This window comes from Triturus cristatus, chromosome 11 (assembly GCF_964204655.1).
Source record: "Triturus cristatus chromosome 11, aTriCri1.1, whole genome shotgun sequence".
NCBI lineage: Eukaryota > Metazoa > Chordata > Amphibia > Caudata > Salamandridae > Triturus > Triturus cristatus.
The window spans coordinates 674,517,795-674,526,653 of NC_140594.1; positions in this window are offsets into that span (position 1 = coordinate 674,517,795).

Below are 8,859 nucleotides of genomic sequence, written 5' to 3' on the forward strand. Positions count from 1 at the left end.
AATGGTCTATTATATTGCCACAGCCTCTCTTGCCAGTCCTGTATTGTTGGTTTGTTGCCCCTGCCCCCCTTTCCACTGCCCTCCATAGTCTGTTGTGTTGCCAGTGACCTTCCTGCCTGCCCAGTGTTGTCAAATTGTTGCCTCTGCACCCTCCTACCTGCCATCAATTTTCAGAGTCCGTGCCCCTGGCCTCTGCCTCTCAACAGTATCCTAATGAACAACTAGATTGCTAACATTCTATATTTATTACAATAGTGTGGAACGCCTGACGTCATCTTGATGTAATCAAAACTGTAATACCTAGAGCATTTCCTTTAGAAATTACATATATGAGAGGGTCTTATTTGCATCAAAATTATGGTTTGTGCTCCAAAAAACTAAAATGAGGACATATTGTTTGAGTTTTCAAATAGCGACAAAGCACTTTTAAATTATTTGTTATCTTTATGTTTTTTTATCCAGTTGGCCACTTGATTAAATGTTGCACTTAGGGGAGATGATGTGGTGTTACTTCCAGAGCTGCACACTTTGCAACTGGGGAACCAGGTTGGAGTTTCCGCTTCAGCTCAACATTCTGTGATTCTGGTCAAGTCACTTAATCTCCCCATGTCTACAACCAAAATGAATTTGATCTTGTGTGATGTAACCAATGCTCATGGAAAGCACTCCAATACCTGACAAGTCTGCACTATATAAAACTGCAAAAACAAAAAATAAGTGTTTTGCACACCTCTGTCATTGGGCTACATGTGAGCTACATCTGGGTGATATTTGTACTACATTTGGGTTCTTTTGTCTCTGGTGGCCATCTTGGGAGATTTATTTGTTATGAAGTTTCCTAATTTCCTCATTTACTGCAGTCTCCTCAGTAGGAAATGCTTTCAGTTTTTTACTTTAATTCCATCCAGAAGGTATTCAGATATGTCACACATTTGCCATAAATTCAGAATGTTAGCACTCTAGTTGCTCATTAGATCACTGTAGTAAAGCTACTGCTTACCAGGGAAGTCTTCTGCTGGTATTGAAAGTGCATGTTTCAGTCTGCATGTCAGAATTTTTTAATGAAATAGAAGAGGATTTGGGAAGTCACTCAAAATGTGCCCTAATTTTTCTTTCTGCAGCACTAATCATACTTTCTATGGCAAAATGAACCCCCCTCATTTTGTTCCTTTTTAAATTAAATGTTTTAAGAGTTACCACTTTATTCCAATCAAGATGGCTTCAGGTGTGCAATACGTTTGTCATTAGTAGGACTGTTAGCGCTCTAGTTGGTCTTTAGAACACTCTGGGAAGCTGCAGTAGAACACAAAGGAATCAACTGATAGTCTCTGCCCTTGTTGGAAGTACATGTTTTACTGAGAATGTCAGACTTCATTCTCACAAGACTGAGAAAGATAATGTGAATTTACAGAAAATATGCTCTCAATTTAGCTAATAGATCACCTTCCAAACCTCTGTGGGAAAAGCATGAGAAAATAGTTTTCTCTCAAACATGATTCATGATATCACAGCAGAAGGCTTTTTCACATGGTAAAATCACCTTAGAACACACCACAATTCCTAAAATGAGTATGGTACCATCAACAAATGATTTATAATGTAACTAAAGTCTTAAAACCTTCTATTAACTGCAATGCTTTTTAATGAGGTGCTATCATGTATATTGGTCCCAAGATGGCTGCCAACACTTCTTGGATAAAGTACTGACAGCCAATCAGATCTCACGATGAGATGTGTGGTTAGGCTCCGCCCAGATATATATGTGATTTTGATTTTCTCAGGAACTACTGAACGGATTTAAGCAAAAGGCATGACTCTGGACCAAGGTCTACCTTTCTGCCAAATTTGGTGTAATTCTGTTCAGCAGTTCGGGCTGTAGCTGCTGCTAAAGGTCCTAAGGGAAATTGCATGGGGAAAACACGTTTTGGGACCCCCCTTTTTTCTCAGCCCCCGCTACACGAATCATCCAGAGACTTTCTGGATAGGAGCGGACCGGAGCTGGCCAAAAGTTTTGAAAATTTCGCGAAGATTCGTCAACGGGCAGCAAAGTTATTCCAAATAGAATGTTGCGGATTTCCTATGGAAAATAGGTCCTAACTATAACTACCTACTGGCGACCGCCAGTAGGTAATATCTAAATATATATATATATATATTCACTGCAAAAACATAGGTTTCAGGGGCGTTATAGTTAGGAATTGGCATTTAAAAAACCTTAGAAATTCACTGGAAAAACCATAGGTTTCAGGGGCGTTATAGTTAGCTGGACATTTCCCTCATACAAAGCCCTAGAAATTCCCCCGTTATAGTTAGTTCAGCTAACTATAACTCGTGCCCCCACAATGCACTGCTGATGACATCATATATTACATCACTCATGACATGGTCAGTGACATCACTGATGACATCACTGATGACATCTCAAATGACATCACTGATGACATCACTGATGATGTCATCCATGTGATAAATTAGTGCATCTTGTCACACCCTAATATAACCTTTGATACATCGACTCAAAATTTCAGACGGCCATTTTGAAAACCATAGATACTCCAATACCAATAACTACATACCCACTCATTGACTCTTAGGTCTACATACATCTCCACTCACTCATACTTACAGTCACTCCGTACAGGACTATCATATGCATTTATACACCTATATAGACACTCACACACCGCCAATCATCCATTGAGGTACTGACACACCTAGTCAGCCATGCAAATAATTAATCACAGTCCAATTTACTCACCTATACAGTTAAACACACTCAAGTTCACTTACTCATAAAAATACTAACAAATTCTGACGCTCTTATACAATTACTGATACAAGCACACACTCATCCATACAGCCACTCCTGCAATCACACACTCTCGCATATAGATAGTTATATACTCCTACACACATATACACTGCGTTTCACATATGTAGTTACTGACACATGTACAACTGAGATATACATTCAATCACTAACACACCCATACATACACTCACCTAACCATACAGTCCATCACAGTTGCACTCTTAAAACCATGCACCCATAGAAACACCCACTCACACATCTATGCACAGAGTCACACACACCCTACCCACACAAACACTCAGGCACCCATACAGATACTCAAACAACCAATTAATAACCCATATAGACACTCATGTAGCTATTCACAAAACCATGCAGCCACTTATACACCAACACACAGACACATACAGACATTCACACAGTTTAGTCACTAGTCTGCAGTAAGATACATTTAATGACTCACTTATAGAGTCAGTTACGCACCTAGAAACTCATCCATTCACACACTTGTACACCCACTCATTCTTCAACAGGCCTTTCCCTATATCTATTAAACATATTAAAACTTTACAGAAACACAGACTCACTGGATGACGTCATCAGTGATGTCATCAGTGATGTCATTTGAGATGTCATCAGTGATGTCACTGACCATGTCATGAGTGATGTAATATTTGACGTCATCAACAGTGCATTGCAGGGGCGTGAGTTATAGTTAGCTGAACTAACTATAACGGGGGAATTTCTAGGGTTTTATATGAGGGAAATGTCCAGCTAACTATAACGCCACTGAAACCTATGGTTTTTTCAGAGAATTTCTAAGGTTTTTTAAATGCCAATTCCTAACTATAACACCCCTGAAACCTATGGTTTTTTCAGTGAATTTCAAAGGTTTTTTAAATGCCAATTCCTAACTATAACACCCCTGAAACCTATGGTTTTTTCAGTGAATTTCAAAGGTTTTTTAAATGCTAATTCCTAACTATATCAGGCCTGAAACCTATGTTTTTTCAGTGAATTTCAAAGGTTTTGTAAATGACAATTTTTAATGTATTAATTGTTATACTGAGTTTTATGATACTAATTTACTACATTTTTAAAACTATTTAATTTTAGATATATTGTTTATAATTACATTATAATTACATTATACATTACAATATAAAATATACTTTCTCAGAATGAATTACTTTAGTTTAAATACTTGGCAAATAGGCAACAGACTTTTAAGTACAGTAGTTACAGTTGTTGCAATGGGCAACACAATTTCAAACACAAAGCAACATTGAGCTCAATGTGAATTTCTAATTAAATGCAATTAGTTACTTTATGGATTACTTTTCTAACCACAGGACTGGATCCTAGATTCAGTCCTTGGACATCTCCTGTAAACAGTTGAGTAAAAGCACTTTGGTTACAGTAGTAATTTATAAGGAATATTATTGCATTTAAAAAATTGACACTTAGAAACTTTTTCCCATAGAATCACCAATGTTATCCTATGGCAGAAAATTCACTTAGCAGGTAAGTAGTGTTATCGTTACATTTTCTAACTCAGTGGTGGATCCTGGATCCAGCACTGGCCAACCTCCTGTAAACAGTTGAAAGAATGTGTTTAAGTCATACAGACGATTTTTTAGGAATATTTTTAGTTTGTGAAAATAGACACTTAGAAACTTTTCTGGTGAAAACCACACAATGGATTCCTATGGAAGGAAATACAAGTTACTGGTAAGTATGCTTAGAATTACTTTTCAGGGTCAGTGCTGGACTAAAAGATGCAGCCCTGGGTTCTCTCCTGATAACAGGTGAGTAAATCGGAATTCGTAGTTCGGCTGATTTTAGAGGAATATTTTTAGTTTGTGAAAATAGACACTTAGAAACTGTTCTGCTGTAAACCACACATTGGATTCCTATGGAAGGAAATACAAGTTACTGGTAAGTACGCTTAGAATTACTTTTCAGGGTCACTGCTTGTCTAAAAGATGCAACCCATGGTTCTCTCCTGATAACAGGTGAGTAAATCGGAGTTCGTAGTTCGGCTGATTTTAGAGGAATATTTGTACAATGGTAAAGGAAGGGGGCAGGGCCTGAGGTGATGTGTGCAAACAAGCCCTGTGGCGCGTTTTAAGTTGGGGAATTAATTCCTCTTCAATCCTGTGGTCTCCTGGGGGCCAACTAGCCCACCAGGTACCTCCAGTATGCGTCAGGGAGCTGCGTTTTCAGAGGCCACGCCCCTCTTTACAGCACTCTGCAATGCAGCTCCGTGGCGCTTCCTTGAGGTACCTGGTGGGCTAGTTGGCCCCTAGGGGACCTCTGGATTGAAGAGGAATTCATTCCCCAACTTAAAACGTGCCACAGGGCGTGTTTGCACACATTTCAACTCAGCCCCTGCCCCCTACCTTCACTACTGTGCAAACGCGCCCCGTGGTGTGTTTTAAGTTGGGGGATTAAGTCCCCTTGAATCCTGAGGTCCCATGGCGGCCAACTTTCCCTCCAGGTACCTCCAGTATGCGCCAGGGAGCTGTGTTGCAGAGAGGTGTTCAGAGGCCACGCCCCTTTTTACAACACTCAGCAACGCAGCTCCGTGACGCTTACTGGAGGTACCTGGTGGGCTAGTTGGCCCCTAGAGGACCTCTCGATTGAAGAGGAATGAATTCCCCAACTTATAACGCACCACAGGGCGTGTTTGCACAGTATCACCTCAGGCCCCGCCCCCTATCTTCACCACTGTGCAAACGCGCCCCGTGGCGCGTTTTAAGTTGGGGGATTAAGTCCCCTTGAATCCTGAGGTCCCCTAGTGGCCAACTAGGCCACCAGCTACCTCCAGTAAGCGCCACGGAGCTGCATTGCAGAGAGGTGTAAAAAGGGGCGTGGCCTCATTACACCTCTCTGCAACGCAGCGCCCTGACGCATACTGGAGGTTCCTGGTGGGCTAGTTGGCCCCCAGGGACCTCCAGTATTCAAGGGGAATTAGTTCCCTCTCTGCAAACGCACCAGGGGGCGCGTTTGCAGAGTGGTGTAAGGAGGGGGTGTGGCCTCCGGCCCGATCCCGTTTTTTTTGTTCCTTCTTGTTTTTTAGAAGGGGGGGCTGTGTAGCCCCCCTTTTTTCTATTTTTTTGGCCCTGGGGACCCCATCCCCCAGGGCCTGACACCAATTTTTATTTTTGAAAAAAATAAATCGGGAAGGGGGCCGCGTGGCCTCCCTCCCGAGGCCATAATTTGCCCTGGGGACCCCATCCCCCGAGGCATGGGCCTTTTTTAAAAATAATTGTTATGGAGGGGGGCTCCATAGCCCCCCTCCTGTGGCCACTTCAAGGCCCCGGGGACCCCATCCCCCAGGGCTGGCCATTGTTTTTTTTATTATTATTTATTTTTTAATTTTAATCGGGAAGGGGGCCGCGTGGCCTCCCTCCCGAGGCCATAATTTGCCCCGGAGACCCCATCCCCCGAGGCATGGGCCTTTTTTTTTTATTGGTATGGAGGGGGCTACATAGCCCCCCTCCTCTGGCCACTTTAAGGCCCCGGGGACCCCATCCCCCGGGGCTGGCCATTGTTTTTTTTAATTACTATTTATTTTAAAATTTAATTTGGGATGGGGCGGCGTTGCCCCCCTCCCGGGCTACTTCTGGCCCCGGGGACCCATCCCCCGGGGCCTGGCCTCTCGTTGGAGACAGTGGGGGGGTCCCCAATCACCCCACAGTCCCAGCCGGCTCCCCGCCTCCTGCGGGAGCCGGCATTGCTTTTCCACATGCGGTGCAGCTAACATGCTGCTCCCCATGTGAAAAAGCAATCTGCTTTGCTTCATTGAAGCGAGAGCAGGTTTCCCTACTCTCGCTTCAATGAAGCAAAGCAGTCTTGTGAGAAGGAAGTCTGACATTCTCAGTAAAAAAAGTATATCCAACAAGGGCAGAGACTGTCAGTTGATTCCTTTGTGTTCTACTGCAGCTTCCCAGAGTGTTCTAAAGACCAACTAGAGCGCTAACAGTCCTACTTATGACAAAGTATTGGACACCTGAAGCCATCTTGATTGGAATAAAGTGGTAACTCTTAAAACATTTAATTTAAAAAGGAACAAAATGAGGGGGTTCATTTTGCCATAGAAAGTATGATTAGTGCTGCAGAAAGAAAAATTAGGGCACATTTTGAGTGACTTCTCAAATCCTCTTCTATTTCATTAAAAAATTCTGACATGCAAACGGAAACATGCACTTTCAATACCAGCAGAAGACTTCCCTGGTAAGCAGTAGCTTTACTACAGTGATCTAATGAACAACTAGAGTGCTAACATTCTGAATTTATGGCAAATGTGTGACATATCTGAATACCTTCTTGATGGAATTAAAGTAAAAAACTGAAAGCATTACCTACTGAGGAGACTGCAGTAAATGAGGAAATTAGGAAACTTCATAACAAATAAATCTCCCAAGATGGCCACCAGCGACAAAAGAGCCCAAATGTAGTACAAATATCACCCAGATGTAGCCCAAGTATAGCCCAATGACAGAATGTCCCAGAGTGTTCTAACGAACAACTAGAGCGCTTACTGTCTTACTTATGACAAAAGTATGGGACACCTGAAGCCATCTTGATTGGAATAAAGTGGTGACACTTAAAACATTTAATTTGCAAAGGAACAAAATGAGGGGGTTCATTTTGCCATAGATATTAGGATTAGTGCTGAAGAAAGAAAAATTAGGGCACATTTTGAGTGACTTCTCAAATCCTCTTCTATTTCATAAAAAAATTCTGACATGCAGACTGAAGCATGCACTTTGAATACCAGCAGCAGACTTCCCTGGTGAACAGTAGCTTTACTACAGTGATCTAATGAGCAACTAGAGTGCTAACATTCAGAATTTATGGCAAATGTGTGACACATCTGAATGCCTTCTTGATGGAACCAAAATAAAAAACTGAAAGCATTTCCTACTGAGGAAACTGTAATAATTGATGAAATTAGGAAACTTCATAACAAATAAATCTCCCACGATGGCCACCAGAGACAAAAGAGCCCAAATGCAGCACAAATATCACCCAGATGTAGCCCACATGTAGCCCAATGACAGAAGTGTGCAAAACACCTATTTTTTTGTGTATTTGCAGTTTTATATAGTGCAGACTTGTCAGGTATTGGAGCGCTTTACATGAGCATTGGTTACATCACACAAGATCAAATTCATTTTGGTTGTAGACATGGGGAGATTAAGTGATTTGACCAGAATCACAGAATGTTGAGCTGAAGCAGAAACTCCAACCTGGTTCCCCAGTTGCAAAGTCTGCAGCTCTGGAAGTAACACCACATCCTCTCCCCTAGGTGCAACATTTAATCAAGTGGTCAACTGGATAAAAAAACATAAAGATTACAAATAATTTAAAAGTTCTTTGTCGCTATTTGAAAACTCAGAAAATATGTCCTCATTTTAGTTTTTTAGAGCACTAACAATAATTTTGATGCAAATAAGACCCTCTCATATATGTAATTTCTAAAGGAAATGCTCTAGGTATTACAGTTTTGATTACATCAAGATGACGTCAGGCGTTCCACACTTTTGTAATAAATATAGAATGTTAGCAATCTAGTTGTTCATTGGGATACTGTTGAGAGGCAGACGCCAGGGGCACGGACTCTGAAAATTGAAGGCAGGTAGGAGAGTGCAGAGGCAACAATTTGACCACACTAGGCAGGCAGGAAGGGCAGTGGCAGCACAACAGACTATGGAGGGCAGTGGAAAGGGGGGCAGGGGCAACAAACCAACAATACAGGACTGGCAAGAGAGGCTGTGGCAATATAATAGACCATTGTGGGCAGAAGGAAGAGTCAGTGGTAGTACAACCATACATGCCAACAGACCCGTTTCAGCCAGGAAACGTCCAATGTTTTTAAACTCAAATGGGCTTTATTTGATCTGTATCCTGTCTACAATCTCCTCTTTTTCAATGTAACTCAAAGGGGAAAATCAATACCCCAGTTTTTTTTCAAAATCTCCCTCTTACCAACTTCAAAATGTTCGCAAGTATGGTACATTGGATCATGGTAGGCAGGA